This window comes from Melospiza melodia, chromosome 1, assembly GCF_035770615.1.
Source record: "Melospiza melodia melodia isolate bMelMel2 chromosome 1, bMelMel2.pri, whole genome shotgun sequence".
NCBI classification, from domain to species: Eukaryota; Metazoa; Chordata; class Aves; order Passeriformes; family Passerellidae; genus Melospiza; species Melospiza melodia.
In genome coordinates this window covers 131,225,748-131,253,490 of record NC_086194.1, presented here as the reverse complement: position 1 = coordinate 131,253,490, position 27,743 = coordinate 131,225,748, and the positions used below count along the sequence as shown (strand labels likewise).

At 41.7% G+C, this 27,743-nt stretch overlaps 1 protein-coding gene across 19 annotated transcripts in view; it reads right to left on the bottom strand.

Annotated features, from left to right (window-relative positions):
• DTNA (dystrobrevin alpha) overlaps positions 1–27,743 on the bottom strand; it is a 224,053-nt gene that overhangs the window by 111,392 nt on the left and 84,918 nt on the right. The window contains exon 1 of one of the 19 annotated variants that reach the window (XM_063168302.1): positions 12,656–12,771. The exons of the other annotated variants lie outside the window; for them this stretch is intronic. The gene's annotated coding sequence lies outside the window, so the exon portion shown is untranslated. Of the gene's footprint in view, positions 1–12,655; positions 12,772–27,743 lie in introns of those variants that run through there. 19 annotated transcript variants of the gene reach the window in all.

Genomic DNA, 27,743 nt, shown 5'->3' with positions numbered 1-27,743 from the left:
GAACTGGGCTCAGGTCTCCTGTGTGTTAAAGACATGCCAAAGGCTGATACATGAAAAATACAGAAGAATTGGCAAACTCCCCTATCACCTGTGACTGAGATGACAGTAACACCCTATAAAACAGGGAAATGCATTAAAGACACAAGCTGACCGTGAGCAGTGTTAGAGCTCCTAGGAAGCTGCTCCTCCCTTAGTAAAGGGGGCTGGCCAGGCCTTTTGGCACAAATGCCTTCTCAGGCGTTCTCCACCTGCTATGAGAAGAAGTGCTGGTGGGCAATATTTTTGGACTAAATTAGCTGCCAATTAACTGATGCAGGAAGGCTGACAACAGGCCCGGAAATCACTTTTCAAGCATTATCTGAAAAATCACTTTTCAGCTCAAAAATTTCCATTTCCAAACCCCAGAGAGACAAAAGATCATTCTGTCTTCTCAGTCCATTGCTTATTGACTCAGGTTATCAGTTATCTCAACTGATTTCAGCTCTTCTAATACCTGCATTTCACTACAGATGCCCAGAGGCAAAGGGTACTTAGGAATTAGAGGTGTGAATTCATTTCCAGAGGCACTGAAACAGATTTAACAAAATCCTTTGGGTAAATATTTAGCTGCAGGCTTGGTTTTAAGCAATCCTGTGAAATTGTGTTTTACAACACAAATGAATGGAAAAGGGGACTCTAAGGAGTCAGAGAGGCAGATTATTCCCAGTTGCTTACAATTTTATTTTTTTTTATTAACCGTTTTGCCACTCAATTTCAGAGCAGCTAGAGAGCACAAACACCTTTGCTGCAGAGCGCTGAAATATTTGGCAGAGGCCTTTTGGTAGAGTCCCTTGCATACATGTCTTTATTCTGCACTTGAAGAGAACAACAGAAAGGATTTCAAATGGCAATCTCCAGCACCAGGAGGTTTGTTTATATCAAGTGCCAGTCATCCCCCACTATTATCCTCACTATTTAAGGCTGTATCCTCTAATGCACAGCATCACAGAGATTTGGGACAGACACAAAAGCTTTACACTTAGCACTTATGTAGGTAGAATTTGTAGTCAGTCAGTTTCTAATACAGTCAGTCAGCCTGCAAAGGTTTTAGCACAGCAGTCATGTAGCTTATCAATAACCTGGCAGCATTAATAAGGTCAAAATAAGGAGGGGAAAAAGAAACAGTAACAGGATCCCTTCACACTTTAGTTTCATCTAAGATTTTGCTTTTTTGATAATCATCTTAGGTGTGTAAGAAACATACTCAAGGTTGAAACACAAATAACTAAAATTCATCAGATAATTTCAGAGTGTTCTGCTGAAATTGTTCTGACTGAAATAGTGTTGCTCTCTTGAGGGGAGTATTAGAAAACATCAAAAAGTTTGCAAGTTTTTAAGATTATAGATTTATAAAACTGTAAAAATACATACACATAAAAATTATAATGTATTTTAAAAAGAAAGAGTTGGAGAATCAACATTTTTAAGGCCCTGAAAGTTGCTGAATCTGTCAGCAACAGTTTGTGACATCTGCTAAATTCTTGAACGTTGCCAAAAACTCAGATACTGGAACAGTTTTAGGTGAGCTACTCTGAAGAGGAAAAATATTGAGCACCAAATCCAATGCTTCACATCTGAATGCTTTCTGTTCACCTCTGAAATCTCAACAGAAAAGCCAGGTACAAACATTAAAAAAAAATATGCACTGCATCCAACTTGAATATTGTATTTGCTATGGTCAGAATGACACATCACATTATCTTAGTCCTGACCGCTCAGTCCTTGACAGGCAAAGGATCAGAAAAACAATGAATACAGTACAAGGAAGTACTCCCTCAAATGTCTAAGGGAAAGATGTTCCTATTCTCCTCATGCACACCAAACAAACAGTAGTCACATCTGCACATGTTGTTACATCAGGATAAAGAAAGTGTTCGTTTTATGTTTGTTTCCCTAGTATTAAAAACACTGACTGCAAAACAGGTCAACACCTGAATGTTTATGGGATGGAAAACCTTTTAAAATTAAAATTTTTAAGTTGCCCACAGGCAACACCAACTCAGAATAATCTTTTCTTCTCTACTTCTATGCATGAAAAAGAATTCTATACACATTTTTGGTCCTTCCAGGCAAAATACAGCATCTGGACCATCACTGACCTGGTACAAAGGTATTTTACTTGTTCCTGAAGTCACAAAGCATCAAACACAAACTCCAGTATATGCATCAATTTATGCTGATATTTATGGAGGAAAAGTACAGATTTGGAAAAAAGACCTTAAGGTATACTTTTCAGCCTTTTTACAGGGTGACTTTAAAAAAGAAAAATGTCCTTTTTTCTTGTTTTTTGTCTTTTTTCTTTTTTCCCTCTGTAAACAATCCTCTTATATTCCAGGCAGGTAATTGTATGGGAAAGTAAATGTTAGTTCTTTAAAAGAAAGGGTTTAGGTTTCCTCAGAAGCTGAGGCAAAGCTGCCTGAATGATGGAAGAGCAGACACTTAGATCTGCATTTAATGGCTCCTAGCTAGAGTTACCTGAGTCCTGGAGCAAAGTATTGTGGTGGATTTCTCTTGTCTGGAACAAACACTGTGAATTTTACTTTGAAAATACAGCATCCTGGTACAACCCCTGTTTCTCCCTTGAAGATGTCCACTGTTGTAAAATGCAACAGTACTCGCTCTACTCCTTGCATGCCCCCAGGTAATCTCCCTCAGCATCAACACCTGGGACAAGGCAGACATAACACTGCTCCTCTAATTTCTGCCACAGAGACAAAGGGCAAAATTAACATCTCTCCACAGAAACAAACACTTCTAAAAGTCAGAAGCCATTTACTCTGAGTATTGCTATCCCTTAGCTTGCTGTAGACTTACTCCCTTGAGCTGATATCCAACACAGGCTGCTACAGCAATATCCTTTCACAAATGCAACCTGCACAACATCTTATGGAAAATGTTTTGTAGGGATCTCAAAGTCCCCGTAAACATGTCTAAAATGTCTCCCCTTAACAGTGGGCACTGAAGCCTGTTAAAATCCACCTGGAGTTTTTGGCTGCAGCCCAGTCAAGTGCAACACCCTCTTGTTTGTGGACAGAAGGGCTGGGCTGACTCTGCAGCCATGCTTGGCCTGCACTGGCTGGTGCTTCTCTGCAGCTGGCATGCCAACTTTCCTACAGGCCATGAACTGCAGAGTGGCTCTTCTCCAGCATGGTACATTCATTTAGAGCGAAAAAGAAGGGAACAGAAAGGGTGCATATGTCTCCAAGAGAAAAACATCTTCTCTTGAAATACAGAGTTTAATCTCAGTTCCACTTAAATCAATGAAAAGGCTTGCAATTACTTCAATGACAATGAAGTCAATTTTGCCAGGATTTTACCTATGTTTAATTTTAGCCATAACATCTTGTGTCTTCAAAAGTAACCTATGATTTAGGATACCTCTATTTCTGGATATATTGTAAGATGTCCATTAGGTGTCCACTTTCATAGAAGAAGAGTTTTCATTCTGTACCAAAAGATCAAGCTGGGCAATGAAAATAAACATCATCCTTTGAAAACAATCTCATCTGTATGTTTGTTTATTTTGTGGTGTTGCAGTGTTAAAATTAGAATGCTGCAAGGTTAAATTGTAATGTGATCAGATTCAAAATCAAGAGGGAGCCAAGACAAAAGAACAGCAACATCAGAAATAACAACCCATAAGAGATGAATGACAGCAATGTGAGAATCAACAATCACTTCTGCTCTTTAGTCACTGTGAAGTTCTCAATGAAAAAAGTGGCATTTGTCAGAAACCACAGGATCTGGTTCATCCTAGAGTGGCAGATGTTAAACTGTCTCTAATGGAGACTGTATAAACCATTTAATCAGCTCAATTTTTTTCCACATCTTTATCCACTTTAATAACTTTGGATTTAAAATAATATGCTGTTTTTACAAAGACAAAGAAGTCACCTAATGACCTTGAGGTATTAATTTCAGTCACTGATTCCAATGGAAGTAATCTATCACTTAGCTGTCCAGAATTTTGACAGGAAAAGTGTAACCAGCAAACAGTGACTACAGTTTGCATGGGACACTCCCAGAAGAGAAAGGTTTAAAATATTCTCTATCCTTATGCAAAAAATCAAAGAAGAGAGGGGAAGTTATTTTAAAATGTGGGCATAACAACTGAAACTCTTCTTCTTGGCCTGCAGGAGTTTTTAGGGACCAGGGATGGTCTGTTCTGCGTTCAGCACATCAGTGGGGCCTTTCTGTTTGCATCTGGCCAGCCAGTGGAAGGGAAGATGGATTAGATTTTCCCAGGCAGAATGTACTTAAAGCCCTGGTATTACTTGCCTAGAAGATAAGTTTCAGAAACCAGAATGGAGCTTCATATATTTACTATCCCCTTCCAATAGGTACAATTGAACAATATAAAAGCCCAGGCTTGACAGTTAATTCAAAATCAGAAGCATCATTATGAAGACATATTCTTTCATGTGGTAGCACTCAATTTAAAATACACTACGTAGACTATGTTTGCTAAACAGAAAATGTTATACTTTTTTTTTCTTTTTACAAACTGGTGAGATCATTGCAATGTTGTCCTTACACTATTTACAGCCTTTTATTATTTATTTACAACTTTAACCTGGTCTTGGTCAGAATTCAAAATACAGTTACGTGAACTTAGTAAAAGGGAGCAAAAGCACTTTGTGCTCCTTGTCTCACTATTTTCAGATTTGTAGCTGTTCTCTACATTGCCAAGTCAAACCCCAAACCAAAGAAAATTTTCTGAACTAATTGCACTGGTAGACTGCTGGAAAAACTTTTTATTTCCTAGGCTTTAGAAAGACAAATGGGAACAGAATGGCCTGGCTACATTCTGAATTAGCTTTTGGAAGGATTTCTTTGAACTTCACCCAAAACGTAAGGGCCTGGGATGTTCTGCTATTCAAAATATATTTCTGAACTGCAAGAGCTATTTCTGCATCTACCTGATACATTCTCTGCCTTACAGAAGAAGAACTCCTAGAATTTCAGTAGTTTAAAATCTCATCTTTCTCTCCATGCAGCTCAGTTAAATGTGCTGAGATGAGTCCCTTGTTTGACTAAGAGAAAACAGAGAACAGGCTGGAAGAAAAGCCCTGCAAAGAAAATGCTTCCCTGCTAGCCATATACCGTCCACATGTGTGGAATCACAATCTCTCCTGCAAGGAAGATCCCCAAGACCTGAAACTTCCCAGAACCACTGCAAGCTGGTGATACTCCAGCTCATGGGAATGTGCCTCACTGCTTGTACCAACTGGTTGTGTTTGATGGCACAAGGGTTTCCTGTTGCAGTCACTTCAGTTTGCTTTAAAACCATTAGAATGTCCCTTGTGTCAGAATAATTACACTTAGGCTCTTAAAAACTAAAACCTGACCCAAAATGAATAATTATTTAATTCTGCTTTTAGTCTCTTAAGTTATTTATGTGATTTACTGACTTTTATATTACCAAGTCAGAGAAAAAAAACAACCCTACTAATGGCTAGCTTAAAACATACTCCTTCTTTAGATTCTAATCATGGTTCAGGATTACTCCATTTCCCTGCATTTAATACCTCACTAATAAATTCACTCTGTAAAGGAGACTCAGCACTGAGGTGCAGCAACAACATGAAAGAGAAGGCATGGCAGGAGCTGGTTTCATAACCTTACACATGATCCAGCTGTAAGAAAAGGTTTCTTCTTTCACCAGCAGCCAGTGCCCTGTCTCTGTGCTCACAATCCCCCGTCATCCCCTTCTGTCATGAACCCACAGATTCTCCTTTCCAAAGATCATTGCCAAGCGTTCAAGGTGCAGAGACCACCACTGCTGCCCTGTGACACATTATCTTGGCACTCAGGGAAGGGATTTCCAAGTCTCCAGTACAAAAGCACCTAAGAGTAGTTCAGAAACAAGATGAGAGAGAAGGGAGTGACAATGCAGCCCAGGGAAGGCAGTGGGGACACCAGAGGAGAAGGGAAATACAGGGAATGTGCAGCCTGGAAGCTAAGGGGTTCCTATCAGTGTCTTTCATATTAAGATACTGCAAATATTTTCAAAGCCCACAGAAGAGACTGAATTGTACCTTTGAATACACCGTTTTCAGAGGTCAACTGTCACAGACACACTTTATGAAAAATCCTTTCCTTAGAATTATTTTCTCCTGGGAAGCCAAGAGGCCTCAGGAACAAAATGTAAACAATAATTGTTTGCTGCTGTGGAATATAACAGGTGGATCTGTGATTGGTCTCATGTTGGTGTTTCTAATTGGTGGCAAATCACAGTCAGCTGGCTCAGACTCTCTGTCTGAGCCACAAACCTTTGTTATTCATTTTTTTTCTATTCTTAGCTAGCCTTCTGATGAAATCCTTTCTTCTTTTAGTATAGTTTTAATATAATATATATAATAAAGTAATAAATCAAATCTTCTGAAACATGGAGTCAACATCCTCATCTCTTCCCTCAACCTGAGACCCCTGTGAACGCTGTCACAGTCAACAGCTACATTTCTAACGGGGAACAAACAGAGGGCTTATGGAATAAAACAAGAACAACAGGTATTTTTGGTCAGCCTACATGAAGAACACATGAGTTTGAAGCAGTGCACCAGAGAAGCATTTGGGCACCTGCTGCATGGCTGCTGCCGTGGGAGCTGTGTGTGCACCGCTCAGGAAACAACGAATGGCTGGCAGGAAATTATCATAATCCAACAGTAGCTCTTTTGCTTAGAGGCCAAAGGACTGGGCTTTGTTTCTCAAGCCACAGGAAGCAGCACATTTAAGATGCTCAAGACTGATGCAGTTAGCTACAGGGTAGGATAATATTCTTTGAAAATAGCTATGGCCACACTTCCAGTGAAACAGGAGGCACATCCTCACCTCTCTATCCACATCATTGCCCACGACTACAAACTGTCTTCCATCCTGCAGTGCTGCTAAGATGTATAAAATAAAATCATGGTTTGACATGACAGCCCCATTCCATATGTCACAAACTGGTGGTTTTGGTACAATACTGTCCCAGTACAACTACCTCTATAACTGGGACAGATGCTACAAGGAGAAAATTGCCAACTAAGATGTGAAGAGAAGTTTGAATGCCTCATTGCCATAAGGCAACAAGGTCTAACCGGATTTTTCCTAAAGATTAAAAATTACCATAGTTTCAAGACCTCAGTGCTTAAGTGCATTCCTTAAAGCCTGATGATGAAAATCCTCTCAGGAAACTAATACAGGGGATGAAGTAGAATTTAAAACAGTCTGTCTATTAGATACTGGGGCGGGGGGGAAAACCATTTGTGTTGCTATTTAGGGCCATAATGTTTCTTTGAGTAGGGAATCACACAATACCATTTCTATTAAGCTTAAATGTTTTCAAACATAAACTTCTTTAAAATAATCCAATTAAAGCACTTTTCCATGTTTAAACATATTCCAAATAACATGTGTTACTCCTTATTTTGGAAATCGTTGCACCATTTGTTCTCTAAAAACCACATTTGTATTCATACAGATGAAGTCTGATCAGTTAAATTCTGGTGTTAATATTGCTGTTGAATTTTCCCCCTAGATTAGTTATACAATTTGACCGTGCTACTAAATTAGGCACCCTAGGAAAGCCAACTAACTGAAATATGGTTTCTTCCAGGAAATCTGGAAAGGATCACATTTTCCCCTTTCTGCAGTTCCTGATCCCTCTCCAATTAAAGAAAAGAAAAAGCATTCTGATTTCTCTAACAACTTTTCCTCATGAGGATCTTGATGATCATTCATTCTCAAACAAGACAAGAAGACAAGACAATCATTTGGTAATCTCCTGTCAGGCAGAAGATCTTACCAGTGCTTCCTGCCCCAAGCATTTGTACAATGGAAGCTCTTTTTCCTGACACCTTTGAGGACTTCATTGTGCTCATAAATCCTAAAGAACTGTAAAAGAAACTGGTGACAGATAAGAAATCATAAAAGAATTGGTGTTTAAATACAGAAAAAAATTCCTTATTTTGGAAATACACTCTTACAGACTACTGTTTTTAAGTGTTATTAGTGGGTATTTACCTTTTGAGTACAAGGACATTCACTTTTGTGTCTGTGGAAATAGATGCACAACTTTTTTTGTGTGGGTTCTGTAAATATTCAATTAAGCTAATAAACATTTAAACTGAAACAAATTAACTGTGCCAGTGCAATATCTCTGTTTCAATTAACCTTTTAATTTAAATGTTCATCTGCCTACTTTCAATACAATTTAAGACTGGTAAAAATCCAAGAAATCTTCTATATAAGTGAAAGATAGCCTGACTAGAATGGTAATAAGTCCTTAGGTGAGATGTCAGCAATGATTTTCAGAGCAAATTGACAATAAAGAAGGGTGATGTATTTATGAAGCCTAGGGGTTACAAAAATGAAAAAAAAAAAAACCAACCCTTTTTTTTGCCTTGCTCTGCTAACTTCAGCAGAATTAACAGTCAAGATGTTCCTAGTTTTCTCATATTAGCATTCCTCAGTGCACCCTGAGCTTCAGTGCTGTTGTCAAAGTGTGCTTGAAAGCCTAATCTGCCTCTTTCCGTTCTAAGAAGCACTCCACACAAAAATACCCCTACTAGAGACAGCCAACAGACTTTCAGTGCTCACCTTGTGACAGTGAGAAGGAACATTCCTAATTACAGATCCTAATTACAGGTGGGTGGGTGGCACAGTGCCTCTCAGCCCTGCAGCTGCTTTCAGTCCAGTGCTCAGCTGCAGCTCTCAGTGAGACTGGGCTGGGACACCTCAGAAGCAACCAGAGCTGCTTCAGCATCTCAGAAGAACAGAACACAATGTGACACCATTAATAGACTACCTGCCCAGCAAAAGGAAGGGGAGACTTGCACTCAGCACTTGTTTTACCCTCCTTCACCCAATCTGACAGCACTTCTTAGGTCACTTATCTTTAATAATAGATCTCATGACCTTTCATCTTTTCATTAGTCATTCTTCTTTCTGGAAATCATGAAAAACAAAGTAATTCAACCCAATAATTTATGTCTAACGACAGACATGAATTTCTTCAGCTGTGTCTGTGTGTGCATTGGTGCATATTCACACACACAAAAGCAAGTACATGACTTGGGCTACATGGGACAGGCAGGCAGGGAGGGAGGTGTCTGGTCATAGATTCATTAATTAGTATAGCCTGAAGTTGGTGGAGGAGGTGGTAGAATCACAGAGAAGACCTTTTCCATAGCTCAGCATCTGGACAGGACCTTTAGTCTTTGACGTTCAGAGCTACAGACCATCCCAGCACAGGCTGATCAGGAAACAAATCTGTTGGAAGAAGCTGTGCTCCCTTTCAGCTCAAAGACTTAACTTCTCTAAGAGCCACCAGAGGCCCTAAGCTTCTGGCTAAAGGAGCTGATTTTCTTCTTTTGCTACTGAAAATAATAATTTGCACATATTCCCAAAAGCATCTCTAAGTTTTAGGGTCTCTGCACTATATGCCCACCTTAAAAAGCTTTTCTTTTGGCTGTATCTCTACCACTCCATCAGGATAAGAGATTTTTCTTCTCAGGGTGTCACAGCATTTGGCATTTTTTCCTTAGGAGACCCTACTACTGGAAACAGGAGGCTGAACAGACTCTTTTGCTCTGCAAAAGAACAAAGAAGTTCTCCATGGTTCACAGCTGCAGAAAACAACATGCAGCAAGCCTGAAAGCAGGGGAACTCTAGCATCTCATGACTGTTCTGTAGCACAGACTCGTGATCTGTGAGCACTTGGGACTTGGCAATATTGAAAACAAGCTCCTCAGAGGAAAAATTACAGGAAGTCTGACCACAGACAAATGTGGCCAAATGGCAGTTTTACCTGTGTCCCTGAGGCATTAATATAGAAGCCTCCTTTCCTTGCTCAGTGGCTATAGCAGTCCTGGACCAGAACCTCATTTTGCACAAGCTGTTGAATGTGTTTGACCTGTTTCAGCACACACTTAAAGCTGAAATGGCTGTTGAAGCCAGCCCTAGAGATATCTGAGATGAACATCCTGATACCACAAGCTCTTGTGCTCTATGAAGAACTGAACCAACTTCTCCTAGGATGATTTCATAGCAGGCTTTCTTCGAAAGAGAACAGTTTTCTTTAATTTTCCATGTTCAATACTTTAGGTGGCTGGATCTTTTGGAAATAACTGTTCCTGAGAGCACAGTTCCTGCATCTGAAGAAGACATTCTGGACTGCTTCCAATGCCCACTCAGCCCTGGAGATGTTAGCCCTCCTTTTGGAAATGCTTTTGTTCATTTTGATTGAGCCAGATGAACATTTGGATATGGAGCTCAAGCTCCTAGAGTTAGCATCTGCTACTGTAATCACCCATGTACATATTTATCCCTAGAAAAACATCTCAGCCATCTGATAGCTGAGTGAGGGACTGGCCTGCTCCTACTGGTGCACATATTCCTATATCAATTAGTCTCTGCAAGTTGTTCCATATTGGAATCTTGCCTACGTTACTATTTGCATACAAGGCATATACACATCGTATCCCGCATGTAGCCTTACGATTTTGTGTCTGAAATTCAGACACAGTTTGGGTTCCTACTGATCAAGAGTCCAGATTTCTTTCTTTCTTCTCAGAGGCTGACACACAGTCATGTCAGTTCAATGGGTTAATTTTTTTTCTTAGCAGGCAAGTCAGTTAGGTATTTCTGCTGTTTTCCACAATTCCAAATCTAGTAAAAAGATTATCATATCAATAAATTGTGTGATTTAATCTGTAGGAGTGGGCAGATGAGATCTCCCTTGCAAATCTGTTGACATTATTAATGAGTTACAGTTCTAATGCTGAATAAAATCTGAATTGCAAAACTGTGCAGTAAATTAATTCTCAAGGCACAGTAGTGCATTTTAGCAGTCTTCCATGACTTTCTCAGCTGGTTCACACAGAAGAGGCACTCATAAACTAAAGAATTATTGTTTGTTTATTTTAGAGGTTTCAGCTAGCAGAGAGTATTATTTGTTTTGAAGGTTTTAGAAAAGATTCACTGGGGTTAATGGGACAGTAGAAAGTAAGAGGAACAAAAGCCCAAGGGGAAAGTTCATATGTACCCACAGATCCTACAAATGAATAAAATGTGATATTTGAAAACACATCAAATTCACCAAATCATGACCAAATTTATAATCTTTAAGGACATTTGTATAGTCTAATATTGTTCTAGAAAGAAATACATGCAATGGAATTTATAGGGTTTTTTATTTCACAAATTCTCTCCCAGGCAGTGTGGCTGCTTCCCTCTTCAGCAGCGTTGAAGTCACCTCACTGCAGGCAGGGGAGCCTGGTCAAACCTGAGCTGTGACCGTGCAGTCCCCACAGTGCCACACAAAGCACACCTGCTCAGGGCTGTGAAAAAGCTGCCCACCACTCAGACCTGGCTCACTTATACCCTAACTCAGACTGCCCCTTCCTGTCACTAAAAGGGGCGAGTGAGGGGAAGGTTGGCCTTGGCACCATCCCTCAGTTTCCACAGGAATGCTCCCAGTCTGCCAATGAGCCCTTTGAACACGGGACCACCAGGCTATAAATGCATGGGGAGAAACAGAGAGGTTGCTTGAAATCTTTTACTTAGGGCAGTAGAGAAGGACTGCACATTTCAACATCCTTGATATGTTGCCTGATGTTAAAGCAGTGGTAAGTCTTTAGAAAGAAATATGTTGTAATTTGTAGATAATAGAAAGCATTCAAAATGCTGGAAACCCTTGATGGGAAGCAGGAAAAGTACTAAACCATTGAACTTGAATTTCAGGAAGGCTCTCCATCTTTTCCACTATCATTTTGGTCCCTCACTTTTTCCCCTTCTAAAGTATTTCCTTCACCTCATGGATGCCACTTGAAAGCCTGTCACATTTAACCTAGCGATGGGCAAAAGCAAAAAAAAAAAAAAGGAAAAAAAAAAGGTGTATAAAGAACATGGCGGAATTAATAGTTTTTTTGAGTTTGACATGGGTCTGAATAAACATTTAAGTTCAAGGCTGACATTAATTATTGCTCTTTACCTCTGTGGATGAATGGTTAACAGGGTAAAAACCACAATAACCTGTGGCACTGTTTCCACTTTCATGTCTTTACAGGTGCACTGAAGTTTGTTTAACTGCATCAACAACACTGCAAGATTTAAGGAAGCAGCATAAAACCTGAAGGAGTAAATGATATGAAAATTCATTTCCAAGAAGACTCAGGCAACCTCATGGAGCAGATTGGGAGAGAGAGAGGAAGAAGTGTTAATAAATGCTAAAGAGAGCAGATCATTAAAAAGTACTGATAATAAAAATAATAAAGTAGATAATGCCCTGAATTCTGACTGAAAACAGAGATGTTGTGAACCACTGTGCAGATAGTAACAAAATCAAAACTTGTTCAACACCTTCAAGCGAAGCTGAAACAACAAAAACCCCCTACATATACTTTTTGCATTGATTTGAAGACAATCACCTCCTAATCGGTAAGACTGGTCTCTCTGCAGTAGAAGTCTCTCTCTAATTGTTCCAACTGCTGTCAATGTTTTCACATTGTCAGATTAGCAAAGCAACTTTAAAATAACCACTTGGAAAAGCTAAGAGAAAACTCTCAGGAAAGTTGAGCTGCCACAGGGAGGAGGGTTAAGATCTCAGGTTATCAATGCAGCTGTACCTTACCTGGGTCTGCAGTTTAACACCTCCACACGCCTCTACCTTCCTCTGTGCACAACAAGCACTGGGACCTGGAGCATTTGACCTTCCCCAGCTCTCCAGCAGAAACTCCAGTGCAACCTTTACCTTCAGCAAGGAGCTGTGTTCCTTTTCCCCCTCGTGTTCTGCGCAGAGCAATCTAATACACCTCATCATGTGGTGTGTTGCTATAGCAGCAATGAATCCAGCTGCTGCAACACAAAAGACTGACAAAAAGTTGGGTTTTTTTCCTGTCCACCCACCTGGTAAAAGTCAGGGTTGTTTTCTCATGCAGCAAATCTAACCCAGATAGGCTCATGTCACCTGTGAGAGCTAAGTAATGGCAAAGTCTAAAAAGAGAGACACAAATAAACTATAGGTTTTGCTCTGGGGGACAACTTAGGGTTTATTTTTAATAAAACAAATGAGTCAGTAGTATGACATCAACACCCCTTAAGCAGATAATCATTATTTTTCTGCTCCTGCCATTCACTGGTTTCAAAATTTAGGTCCTTATCTCCATAGGAATTGCAACCACAAAATCATGCTCAGCAGTCAGAAATTCACTGGTAATACAGGTACAGATACAGAGCCAGTACAGGTGGTGAACACCAGATTTACACCTTCAGAAACAAAACAACCATGCACTTTAACCATTGTGGTCTGGAAAAAGACTTACGAAGTATTTTGCTTGCGGAACAGAAATCAATTTATCTGGAAATCACTAAATAATCATTATTAATACTGCCCTACCAAATTAGGCATGAGGACTAACCATAGCAGAGACTTTTGAGTTAAACAGTGATGCTTTACAGCTTCAAATGTATTCTTGCACTATGAAAACCATTCAAAATTTGCCTTGGGAAATGTATTAGAACACATGAATTACCACACTAAGGTCCCAATCTTGTAACTGAGTCTTGGAGAACAAATTCATCCTGCAAAGCAGGGCCATATTCTTCCTCCAGCAGTTTCAGCAGAGAAAAGGACAGAGCATGTAATGTAGCCAAGCCTTTTCCCTGCAGAAAGCTTCTGCAAGAGAAGGGACTGAAGTGGCAGCAACCTGATACCTGCCACATGAACTGGGTCTTGCTTTTCTGAAATGATCCTAATGAGGTTTTCCCAGGAACCTGCCTTCCCCAAAACGTGTTAGGCATTTTGACTAGGACTAACTTCCTCTCATTTTCAGGATTAAAAGCCTGTTCAAGGTGTGAAAGATACTATTGCTCCATAATGTAGTCCAGCAACTACATCATCAAAAAGTCAACTTTTCTATTCAGTTCTCAATTTGTCTGAATGTAATGGAAGATGTAGAAAAATAGCTACTGCTATCATGGACCTCAACCCACTCCATCGGAGAGTCCAAAACAAAAATAAACCCCTAATTACTAATTCATTCTCTTTTACTGCTTTGTAAGTAGAGTCAAACTCTATCCAAGTTAATTCATAATATTTTTACCCTATTTTCATACAAGACTTGCCAAAGCTGTTTGTGGAATCTGCATCTTGCTGTATCTGTCAGCAAAAGCTGGCTTTGGAGTCCACAGATCTCCAGTTTTGAAGGTGCTCAAAGTAGCAGCTGTTCTGAGAGACCTCCGAGGATGGAAAACAGCAATGCAGGCTCCTGAAAGAGTCACCTTACTTTGCCTTGAAATAGGTATTTACCTATTGATTCACATTTAAAATTCTGTCTGGCACTCTGGATACAGGGTCAAAACACATGGTGCAAGAGGATTCTCCTCACAATAATTTCTACAGTTACTCAATGCCATTCTGTTTTTAATACACAGGGAATTTTCTTCCCCTGATGCTGATGATCAGGACAGAAAAAGTACCTCCTGAGGTTGTATAATATGTTTGAATTTAAATTGCTACACAGTTGTTTGCAACACAGTGTTAAGTACTTCACCCACCAAAAACTGCAAAAAAGCCCCAAAGCTGAAAGGCAAACAAACTTTCCATGCATATCTGTTAATATTACAGTCTGTCCTGAGTACTGTTAGTGGCTTCACTTGGACCCTGTATAGAGTAAAAAAAGTAAAAAAGAAAACTTAATAAGGGATTCTAATGGAATCTATTAAACAACATCACCTGTTAGAAAAGAAATGAACAGAGGCTTTTGAAGAACAGTATCCTTCACTTTGAACCCACAAATGATCCAGGTCTGGCAGCCCCAGCAGATGCCCCCCCCCACTCCATGACCAGAGGGCTTTCCCACTCAACAGGACTTGCAGTCATACAGCACCTGCTCACTGTTTATAGAAGGGCTGACAACACACAGATTAACAGAGCCATAATTTCAATAATTCATGTCTTCTCTGATGTCCCAAGGCCAAAAGCAGCCTCCTGTGTCACTCATGATTTCACGCTTTCACAGTCTTTATCTTTCCTCCTGTGTTCCCCCCAAACCCAAATCTCCTTCCTCCCATGCATTTGTAAAAAACTTCAGGAGATCTGCAGGAAAATCCAGACAGTTTTAGAAATTGTGCCTGTCAGTAATGGAAGACAGCCCTGAACTCTTCAGGGATTTTTTAAACACAGGTAGGCCTTTGGAATGTGCTAAGAAAGGTGGAAACCAGCCTCCAGATGGCAGTTACCTTTGTATGGAAAGGGTTGGGCACGGCTTGCAGCATCATTGTGTGCTCACTGTTCTGGAACAGAGTCAGTTAATAACTACCTGGAAATGCAACAGGAGAAGGAGCCAATGTCAAATGTACTCAGAGGAAGGTTACTCTGCCTTTCTTTAAACACCTGTGGGCCAGGGGCTGCCTGACACACATGGCACCAAGCACATGTGCACTTGCAACATGAATGGCTGTCATCCCATCAAAATATTTTCTCATAAGGTTCAGTAGAACCTTCTAGAGGGCTCTGTTCCTACTGCCACAGGATAACTGATCTTTTCCCACAATACTTGAGTCATACAAAATAAAGGTACAGCCTGGCTCCTGTGGGTACTGACTCCCTCTGGATGAACTCAGCCTGCAGCAGCTGCCAAAACTTGACTTTCCCTTTAAAAGGCAGTGTGAGCACAAAGGATGGAGTAACAGCACTGCTCCAGCACTTCCAAAGCCAAGCAGGAAATGGCACAGGGAATCACATCTCACTGCTCCACTTGCCTGACAGACAGCAGCACTTCCTTCACAGCACCCTGCCCAGGCACTAGGCAGCTGCTTGGGTCAATAGGCAGGAAAGGCCTCCCTAGTGCTGCCCAAAGGGCTGGAGGTTGAGCTGCAAACCCAGGAGATGGCGAGATACTAAAAGGAAACAACCTGTGGTTAGGGCTGTTTGCTGCCAGATTTCTGAGCCAGAGAGGATCAGAGTTTTACACTTCCTTTATACAGACACCAGTGCCCAGTGTTCGTTCCTCATTTAATTGCTTTCACAAGGAGCCAGGACCATTAAGTCCCATCGATCCAAGATGCATCCTGGCTGAGCCAGCCTCGGTGTCTCAGCAGAGCTGCTGGGCACAGTGCAAGGGCACCCAGTTGGCTCCTGAGGGGAGTTAACAAGATGCTGAGCCAGTTCGGGCTCCCAGCCTGCCAGGCTGGACCCAGACAAATCTTGCAATCACTTGGACATCACCTCAGGCTTCTGCAAGCCCCAACAGCATGGATCCAGCTGGCTTTGCAGAGCCTCCAAGCCTCATGCAAGCCACTGCAGGGGAGGGCAGGGCCAGCCAGAGGGCATGGCTGTGGCTGCCCCAGTGCTGACAAACCCATCTGGGCTCCAGCTCACCTGGATGCCCTTCTCAAATTAAAATGCCTCAGGCCACAGTGGTGGAAATACAACGCACAATCCTCTGTGTGGCTGAGCCATTTCACAACACCGCAACTATTTTGTTCCAGTTCCAGCACTGCTGGGAAGGCAGAGAGGAGAGACGGGAGGGAGCATCCCTGGATTGGCACAGGAGAGACCCTGCACTGAAGGCAGGCAGAGTTTGTGTTACGAAACCGCGCCCTTATCTTGTAATAGCTGAAAAAAGGTTGTGACAACTAAAGTCCTTACAGCTCCTCCTTCCCCCTACTCCCTCCTCCTTGAGGATCCAACTATCTGCTAACTGGCAGTGCATGCCACTGGCAGCCAAATAAACACTCAAGCCCTATGGTGCAAGAACCCACAGTGTCCCAAAAAATTATTTCAATTATTTGATGAGTTGGATTTCTCACAGAGTGTGTGCCTCTGGTTGAGATTAAACTCTGAATGCAAAATAAAGCACTTTAAGCAAAACAGGTCAGAATGAGCAAAAACTCTTTGAAGCTTGGGCTCAGCCTTGCTTTTTGCCTACCAGCAATGGACTCCTGGGGTGGCTGGGAAGACAGGTGTGCCACCCAAGTGCACTGCCACACCAAGCCAAACAAGGGACCCATACCTTGGCAGAGAGCAAATGCAGCAACCCTGCCTGCATACACCTCCATGGGTGCCTGCAAGATGCCTGCCAGCTCCTACAGGCTTGCTGAACAACTGAGAACATCCAGATACATGGGCAAGGGAAGAGAAAAAGAGAGGAAGAAAGCAAGCAAGCAAGGAGGATATATATAATATCCAGCCTATTTTTCATCATTCCTACCTCTTCGCCAAGAGTGCCTGTGAACAGCCTAGGAACTGGAGGGTTTGACCTGTGTCCCCCATGTTGCTACAAGCAGCACATTATTTTCAACACAGAACTGGTCTGTGCAATCCCCTTGTTAACTACTGGTGGGCCACTAGGAGTTTTTGCTCACTATTCTGAATTGTTTCTGTATTTCTCCTTCCTGGGGAGAACTCACCGGTCACCACAAAACATCATCAAATATTTGCCATACTTGTCAAGACTTTGTCAAGTCAGTCTTTGCATTTTTTCTCTCTCTTCTAGGTGCTTGACATGTTCCTTGTCTCATCCTGCTGTCCTTCCAGAGAATGGTTACTATGGCACTGAATGCAAGGCCAGGGATGCCGTATGAAGCAGCACTGTAACACTGGGAGGAACAAATGTTCGAAGACTGGACAACTCTACAGCAGAGTGACAGCTCGAGCACTTCCAAAGCAGCAGAGCAAACATGCAAACACAAGGGGCCAGGGAGCAGTTTGATGAAACAGCCTTTTTCTAATGGCTCTCAAAAGGATGTGTTTAAAAAAACATCCACAAATAAACTGGCAATTAGGTTCCCTACCACCACAGTCGCTTACACTCCTGCAGAGATGGTTTTATATGAAACACATTTCTTCATTTATATTTTAACATATTTCTGCAAAGGCAAGAGCTAAACTGCCTCAAAAAACCATTGGGGCTAAATCTCCTTGAATAATTTTAAAAAAAATCAGCCCATCCACTGGCCTCTGGCCACTCACCCAAAAGCAATGGGGCTGCTGCTGGTCTGCCCAGACCTCCTGCTCTCTTGTCCCCCACCACTGCCCACCCATCAGCACCTCCAAGGTGCACCCCCAAGCAGCTTAGCTGTGCAGTGTGTGCTGGGGGCACACATGCTGTAATTGCCATGCAGTCATGGCCCAACACAGACACCCTTTTTTTCACATTGGGCAATTTTAAAAGAGTGCAAGGTCTCTTTCAGCAGTTCAAGGATAAATCACCTTTAAGACATAAACAGACGTAAGCAATGGACAAGGTGAAGGCAGCAGACAGTCTGAATTTGCATACATTCTATTTTAAGCATCTAGCATGAATGGCCTGAATTGCCCATGTGGAGACACCTGCCTCTCTATGATGCAGTTACTGGGAATTGCTGCTCCTAACGCTGTCATCTGAAATGCATCCAAGTTGGATGCCTAAAGCAGATGGTATCAGTACATCTCCTAAGGTTCTGCTCCAAGCAGACAAACCTTAACCTCTTTTAAAATGAACAAAATAAATTACTGGAGTGCAGACTAAAATCCAGGTAATCCAGGGGCTGTAGGGATCTTTTGCAGAATCCCCTTATGCCAGAGTGGTTATAGCTGCTGAGAGAATAGCAGTGAGGGCTTCTGCCTGAAGCTCTAGGTCACTTCATCCATTTTTATTTTTTTACCTTTACCTCACCTCACCAGCACAAACTGAAGAAGGTCAACCCAGTTCAGAAAAACAAACCTTATGGGCACGAGGGAGGCCAGCCAAGGAGGTGGGTGGAAGTCAGGAAGCGCCGCCCTTCCCTCAAGTCAGTGCTTGTGCCAGGGGTGGGTGGATGGTGAGTGACAGTGGATCCTCTCAGAACCAGGGCTTTTAGACAAGGAGCTGAGCCATATTTCTGATCATCTATCATTATGAGTCATGCAGTTCTTCTCCATAATATTCTGCCCTGCAGTACTGGTCAGATTATGTTATCAGTAGATAATTTGGATTGCTAAAGTTTCCCCAGCCGTTTCAGTCAGACACACCGGTCTTCCTTGCTTTCTGATCCCAGATCCAGGTTCCTCTGATCGGAACAGGTATTAAAATTCCTGGAAATACAAAGCTTTATACAGTCTCCCAGAAAATTTAATCCCTATGATTATTAGGGATATAGTTACATACTGTCATTATCAAATTTTGTTTTGTTAAGTTTGAGGGTTTTTTTTTTTTTGCCTACATCTGTCACGAAATATAAAAAGGCTGCCTTGTAAGAGATCTAAGGATTTCCTTTTTTCAGCTTAGCATAAACTATACATGGTGATGTTTGTCTCTGCAGATATGTGGTAGCAATCCTGTTAGCATTTATATATGCCTCCCTAGATACTTATTCCATGCTTTAATTAACCCTAGGATTTGAGTCTTTCATGAGAAAATTATCAAGTAGGGCCACTGTAGTGTGATTTAACTACTCAGCCAGAGGGAGACAAGGATATTTTATTTTCAAAATTACAAAGGATATGCCAATAACCTTTTAAGTTCACTAGTTCATTGGCAGTTTTAGCACCATGATAAAACCAAAGTCACTGAAGATAGCACCATGACATTAGTAGCTGAAAAGCTAAAATGGATATGCATGTCTGGCCTGTTTTGTTTTACCTAGTTTAAGGGTATCAAGGGAAGTGTGCCATATCTACCTGACAGCCTGCTTTTATAACCACAACTTGGCATTTTATATTTACAGCTTGGCACATACTTATGAGGGAAAGTGATGCGCAGCGCTCATCCAGTTCCTCATCTGTGATAAACATTAAGGTGCCACAAATTTCAGAACAGCTAAGCATCTCTATTTGAGAGCAACCCTGTGGTCTGGCAGGTAGGGTGGGACTGGAGCAAAGTGAGACCTCATGACTACCCCTCTCTCACCTGCCAGCCCCAGGCCCAGGGGACAGAAGCAATAGCACCCATCTCTGGGGGCCTCTTGCTGCTGACCCAGGGCCAGCTGTGTGCTTAGGCTGTCTGAAACACCACTGCACAGATAATGCACACTGCACAGATAATGCACACTGCACCATCTGGAGCTTTCCTCCTCAGCCACAAATGCCAGAAACCTTATTTCAAAGAAAAGCAATAATCCATACATTTCTTGTCTGTGCGCCCCTGGGAGCTGACTGCCCCCCTGAAGCTGAACCTGGCTACAGGTCAGGTCTGCAGGTTTCCAGAGGACAGGGGAAGAACCAGACTCAGCTGATAGGTGAAGTAAACAGTGTCCAACACCATGGCAACGAGAACAAATTCCTATCTGTCTGCTTTCACACACGTCTTCTCAAGCTTGCTGCTGTGTTCCTGTGCTGCCAGGCAGCGTGAACATTCTTGCTGTGGGGCTGCAACAGCATGCCTCCCTCAATGCTATGAAAGTTATTTTGCCCTCAAGCAACAGAAACCTAACACAATTTTGTTTGACAAGGCTTCTCACTAAAAAAAGAACCATAGTATTTAACATGAACAGTCCTTAAAATATACAATCAACTTCTTTTTTTTTTTCAAATAATCACATCTTCAACTTTCAAATATGCTATTATTACACAGTATGTAAAATTACTTCAAATAAAAAAATTCTGTAAGTAAGTATATTTTTATTTCCTTTTGTTTGCTTTATAGTTTGAACAGCACTTTGTACTTCTATTTGTGCAGCTTTTTAATATAAAAGCAGCAGAGAGCAGTAACAGAATAAAAGTAACACAGAAAAGAGATTAAGAGAAATGCATTAAGCTAAAGGTATTTTTAACTCTTACTTTAATATTTGATTACACTTCATGTCACTCATTTATATTTTTGAAATAAGGCAGAAAGTAGGATTTTGCTGCAATTTTACAAATTGCTTTATTATCTTATCCCCAATGTTTTTACTTATAGTTCTTTGCCAATAGCCATCTTTTGTCCTTTTAGCAACTTGCCTAAATAAGTCTGGGAGATCAGCAGGAAGCAGCAACGTGCCTGACATGCTTCCACCTCCTCACTGCTCTTAACTGAGTGAACAACAAGAGCCCCAGAACTCTGGAGGGATCCAAACCACATTCACGCATGGTCTTCAGAGAAACACAGATTCAACACTGCCTTACCTGGTCCAAGGCAGTCTCCACCTGCATCCCGGACAAACCAAGCACAAGGAACAATGTAGAAGCCTCAATCCTCTGCCATATTATCCACCATATTTTACAGAACACATCTCCATCACCTGGTTGACCTTAAGAAGGCAAATCAGATGTAAACTGGCTCTTTGAAGGCCCTGTGTCACATCTAACAGAGCCAGTATTTGTGATCAGACTCACTGCTGGAGGTCACTGTGCTCCCATGCAGCCAAAGCACAAGTGAGGCTCACAGGATCTGCTGAAACTTAGCTGGCTTCTGCACCTCTGCTCTGCTGTGTGGAAGAAACTCTGCTTTTGAATTCAATGAGTCCAACTAAGCACGTTCCTAAGTCTTGGGAGGACTGGAAACCAATAAATCTTGCATTGACGGAGATGCAGCTGTTTGAAATAAAAACAACTCTTGATTTTCATTTATGGGCCTATTAGCATTTTTTTTTAATTCATGCACTGGGATGTGGTGGTTTCCCTCTCCCTAAATCTCTTTGAAAGCATGTTAATGTGTCTTCTTTTTAATTTAGCAAAAGCAAAAATGGACAGATTCAGCAAATCTATTACTACACAGAAAGAAATGGTGTGAACTAAATAGGGCACCATCAACAATCACAATTACAATAATATGTAGGTATAATTGTGTCTATCTGTTATTAGCATGAAAGGTGAGTACAAGGAACAGAACTGTGATGAATGTAAAAGCCTTCCTAAGAAATTTTTGAGGAAAATGTGATTATAAACAGTAGGTAAACAACAGTGCAGGTTTTTACATTACTTTTACCAAGACAAGCATGACTTCCCTGCTGGGAGTATGCTGAAGTACAGTTAGATGGGGAACAAAAGAAAAGGTGCAAGAAGACAAAATGAAAGGAACTTTACCATCATGTTTCAGTGAGCTTTGTCATTGTGCAGTAGATGAAACACTCTCCAGCTGAGGGCACTGCGATGGGACATCTTGCTGCTTTCATCTGGCCATACAAGACACATGCCAGTGTCTAAAGAGCTCTAAGTGCAAGCTGGGACCTCGTTCATAATATCCACACCTACTTTCACTTTGACTCATTGAAGTGTGAAATGTGCAGGAAACGGAAGAGTGTCCTGGCTAAAATTAGTCAGGTTGGATGCCTGCCATCAGCTCAGGTGGCTGAACAGGGTTCTGGCTTCAGCTGCAACCCGTTTGTTGCAATCTTCAGCCATGAAGCCTGAAACAAACTTCACAATTACTGTAACATCCTATTCCCAAATCTCTAGGGCGCAAGTGGTTTCCACCCATATCTGGTGGGCTCACCTGGAAGACCCTTTCCTGTGCCCACCCTTTTCCCCTGTTCGTGGCTCTGCAGGGGAGGGCGTCCCCAGAAAGGCTGGGAAAAGCTGTGGGCAGTTGCCCCCTCAACAGTGTGTGAAAAGACTCAACCACAGCCAAGAGCAGCTTGAAAGTAGAGGGACAAGATGGTGAGAGAGAGTAGGAATTAAAGTAGCCAGCAGAGGTATCACCCCTGAGCTGGGTAGCTGGGGAATCCATCTGGGATTGTTGGATGGAATCAAGGCTGTGGGTAGCACAAGTACTGCTGAAGCCAGCTGTCTGGTTTGCCTTCTCCTGACATTTTTCCAACTGATTTCCCTTGAAAACATTCCATACAGAGTTTTGGCATAAGGCATTCTGGCAGAAAAGTCTGTAAAGAGTTAATGTGTTTGGTTTCCAGCTCTGACAGGCTTGATTCATTTCCTACTTAACACTCAAATCTTCTCCCTGTGCTTTTCCAAAAGAACTTCCCATTCCATGTGAGTAGATAAGCAGCCTTTTGCTCTAGAGAGGCCAATGAAGGAAAGCAAATGAATGATGTTGATTAAAAGAGAGGCAAAGCAGTACCTGCCTTTCTGAGGAGACCTACACAATTCTTAAAACACCACACTAAAACAGCCTGGAGGCTCATATTGAAAAAATTACTCTCAGGATTGAGTTCCCGATCATTTAAAAATAGAGCACAAATCCAAAGTGCATTCATATTAAGTAAAACAGTAGTTTTAATTAATTTCCACTGAACAAGAAAATGTCTTAATTTTATTTTGAAGAATGTGGTCAAATATATTTTAGCCATTTCACCGTTGTTATTTTAAGCTCTAGTTTTAGTATCAATTGAAAAGTATTCTCAGTTTATCATCTTTGTTTTGACAACACTTTATTTCCTTCATTTTTATCTAAGTTTAACTACAATTGTTTTTCTTCCAATAGCAACATTTGGTATTTGTATCAGACAATCACCATAGCAAGAAGGTATCTGTAACTGTAAACCCAACATTATCAAAACAGTTTTAGAAACAATATTTGACAATTTAGAAAATGCCACATATTATGGCAATACTTTGGCCCATACTTCTCCCTGAAAACAAAATATATTAAAATTAAAATTAATTCCTTGCTAAAGTTAAAATATAAATGACGAATCCCCCTTGCCTTTTCGTCTGGTCCTCTGACCACACTAAACTTCAGCATTTAAATGGAAGCATGATCCCTAAGTCTCTGAATTTTTCACTCAGAAGAATCAATAGGACTGCCATCCATAGCACAAAAGATGAAACAGGACAAAAATTATAAAATACAGAGAGTTTTGATTTGATTGCATATGAAAGATCAGCAGAGACATTTGGGAAGCCAGATCTCCCAGTACCATGACACATTTCACCTATAGCTGTCCTAAAACCTAGCAATGTGTGCTACTATCCTCTTTCACTGACTGTCAGTTCCCTGATCAATGAGCTCTATCTAATCACGTCTCACTTCGCCTGCAGCCTCAAATTTCCCACTCCAGTTCTACTAAAAAGATGCATGCCAGTGTGAATGCACCACCAAACTTGACTACTCTTCTCCCCTTCTGCCACTGCTCTGCAAAATCCTCTTTTATTTCACATGTACCTGGCAGGTGGGAAGAGAGCCCAGGACTCCAGTACTCACTTCCTCACACCTCAGAGACACTGGAAGTCCCTGACTGTGTAGGGGAGCTGGAGGACACACAGACCTATTCCCTTCCAGATCCAGCCCCTTCTGAAGACAGAAGCTTCTAGTCTCCAAGCTAGTGCCATTCTTGCAACTTTACTCTTGTTTTCCTGACACATGGATGTACAAGGTATAGTGACATTTCTTCCCAGGCTCATGCAAGACCCACTGATCTTGACTTTATTCCAGATGTAAATCAATGAAACACATTTAATATGACAGGAAGGATTTCTCTAAGCTACTATTCACCTGTGATGGAAGCTGTAAAGTACCTCAAAAAGACACTCTAAATCCTGTACTTATCCTGAGTTTTGTGGGATCCATTTCTCTTTAGCCAGCTTTGAACATATTAAAAACAACTTCTGTTTGCATCCCAATGCACCTTGTTCTTCTTTCTAAAGCACCTCTTCAGCAATTTTGGACAAAAGGAAACCTGAGTCACCGCATGTTTGTTTAAGGGGGAGAGGATGTTCATGATACACAAGAATCCTGTTATATTTTCACCTGCAAGCAGAAAGAGCAGAGCCTGTCAGGTGACTAACAGCTGTCCCTTCTCAGGGATGATTCTCCACACCAAGCACTTCAGGAGAACACCCTCTATGACCTGAAGAGTTAAAACCCTTTATGACCTGAAGAGTTAAGTGCAGTCTGGTCCAGGAAACAGAGGTGACAGCTTTCCTGGAATTCAAACCCTTGGGAATAACTGGTGCATTACACTGTGGACCTCCAAACGAAGCACTTTCATAAATATAGATAATCTTGATATTATCCTTATCTATCTTTATAGATGTTATTAACATATCTCCAGATAAATGCTGGGGGAAGACAGCTAGGAATTTGTACGTGAAGAAATCAAGTTGAATACAGCTGCAGATGATTAAACCAGTTTTAATTAATTAGCACCCAGCCAGTCAGCACTTGGGAGCAAGAATGCAAATAAAGTGTTTGCATGTCCTGGGCATCTGGCCTGGGCAGCCAGGGCAGCAGCCACTACAGAAACTGCTGAAATGTCTGCAGATCACAGAGCAGCCACAGCCAACATGTGCATGACAGGTCACTCAACCGTGGTAAAAAATGCACAACGAAATGGATGTGGATTCCTGCACTGGAAAATGAAAGCTTTCTGGGGTAGGGAAAGCAAGGCCCAAAATGCAAACCACACAGAGCAATATTTTTGTCTCTTTATACTGTAGGAGAAGGGACAAATATACCCCACAGCTTAAGCAATGACTCTACATCCGTTCTGACTGTCCTCTGGTAGCATTAGTCCATCAGACCTGTTTGCTTTGCCTTCAATGGGGTCCTATTATGACTAACTATGACAAACTTTTCAGAGAAACTGTAATTAAAAATTGTTTTTTAAAGGATTTGTATACATTTACCTTGAAAATACCATATTTAATCAGTTACTTAAAACTCAAAGCTACCGATGTTCAGAGAAAACTGTGGATGTCTGTTTTTACTTTTTCCTTTGAAATTCTGCTCCTGAACTTGCCCCACGTGACACCAAAACTTTTGTTTCTCTACAGTTCAGTAGCAACAAGGTTGCTTTCCATATGGAAATTTTTTTAATAGTAAAACATACCAAACACTTTGCAAAAATACTTCAAAATGAAATGTATCTTTGAAATTATAGCAAATTATAATTTATATCTTGGGATCACTGAGAACATTGTATTTTAAGAATTGTTCCATCAAGGGATGAGAGGCAAGTTGTAAAGTCTTAAGGAATACAGTAAAAGCAACATCATTCTTAACTGGGTGTATTATTTTTGGTTTACAGCAGGAAATTTGTTTTAGAAAAAAAATACAAAAGGACACATTAGAAATCACTTGTACTCAAGTATTTGCAATAAATACTTAAAACTAGTAGCTGATTGTGGAGGGAACTTTCCAGTTCTACAGCTATTCTTTATTTGAGCTGGCCTAACAGGGGATCCTGGGCTCAGATGCTCTTGAGCCTGGAGGAATGAGTGGGGAGATGTACCTAGGACTTGTTTCCAGGATGTTCCTCACCACACAGATGCAAAGGACCAGTTTTTGAGAATATGCCAGGCACCTGGGTACCTCATCTACGTCTGCAGAAAGCAAATGGCTCACAAACAGCGCATGAGAAAGCCCAGGTAGCTCTGATTTTCCAAATGGGAAGCTTGCCTAGCAGTTCTTCTGTTTGGTCCATTTTTCTTGCTTAGTACAGTTGGCAGGAAGGAGAATGGACCAGCTGAGAGAAGGGCAATCAGGACTCTTTCCTGTGTGCAGTCAGCCCACACCTGGCACTATTTGCAGCTCAGTGCTGCAACCTCTGCTTTCCTTGAGGGCAACTCAAAATCTTTGTTCAGTTCCTGATTATCCTCCTGTGAGGTCAGTTTAAACCTCCATTCTCCCCAGCAGAGATTAACTTCACTTAACTTTTGCTACAGCTAAATCCAGTACTGGTACCTTTAAATAAATGTTGGGGTCTTTTTTTCTTTTATTTTTTTTAACAACAGTGCTGAAAACAAATAGAAAGCAATCAAATGAAAGATAATTGAAATCAGCTTATCTGCTTAGAGACTGCAGCAAGCATTGCTCAGAGAGCTCAAAACCTGCACCTGAAATACGAGCCCTTTTCTAACAGCGCACTGTAAGAAATGTGTACTGTGTAAGTACACTTACAGTGCACTGTGGAAAGCCAAGATGGCTGGGACTTTTCCCAAAACAGATTCATGGGTTGGAAGGAACTTTAAAGATCATGTAGTTTCAACCACTGCCATGGGCAGAGACACCTTTTGCATATGATGCTTAAAACATCATACAACCTGGCACTGAACACTTCAGGGATGGAACATCCACATCTCTGGGCAATCTGTTCCAGTGCCTCACCATCCTTATAATAAAACATTTCTTCCTTACATCCAACCTAATGTCAGTTTACAGCCATTGTCCCTTGTCCTTTCACCATCAGCCCTTCTAAAAAGTCTCTCTCCAGCTTCCTTGGAGACTGCCTTCAGGTATGGACAGGCTGCAGTAAGGACTCCCTGGAGCCTTCCTTTCTCAAAGCTCAACAGTCTCAACTCTCACAGCTCAGCTCTCTTGGAGAGGTGCTTCAGCTCTTCAATAATCTTCATGGCCTCCTCTGAACTCGCTCCAGCAGGTCTGTGCTGCTCCTGTGTTGGGAACGCCTGAGCTGGACACAGGGGCAGAATTCCCTCTCTCACCCCGCTGGTCATGCAGCTTTGGATGCTGGGCAGGACACAACTGGCTTTCTGGGCTGCAAGAACACAGTGCTGGGTCATGTCCAGCCTCTCATGCACCAGCACCCCCAAGTCCTTCTCCTCTGGGCTGCTCTCAGTCCATTCTCCACCCAGCTCATATTTGTACCTGGGATTGCCCTGACCCAGGTGTGGCATTTTGCATTTGGTCGTGTTGAGCTTCATAAAGTTTGGACAGGCCCAACCCTCAAGCCCGTCCATGTCCCTCCAGTGTATTGACCATACCACACAAGTCTGTCATCTGCAAACTTGGTGAGGGTGCACTCAATCCCACTCTCCATCAAAGACATTCAGCAGTGCCAGTCCCACCACCAACCCCTGAATGCCACAAGTCACTGCTCTCCACCTGGACATTGAGCCACTGACCACAAGTGTGACCATCCAG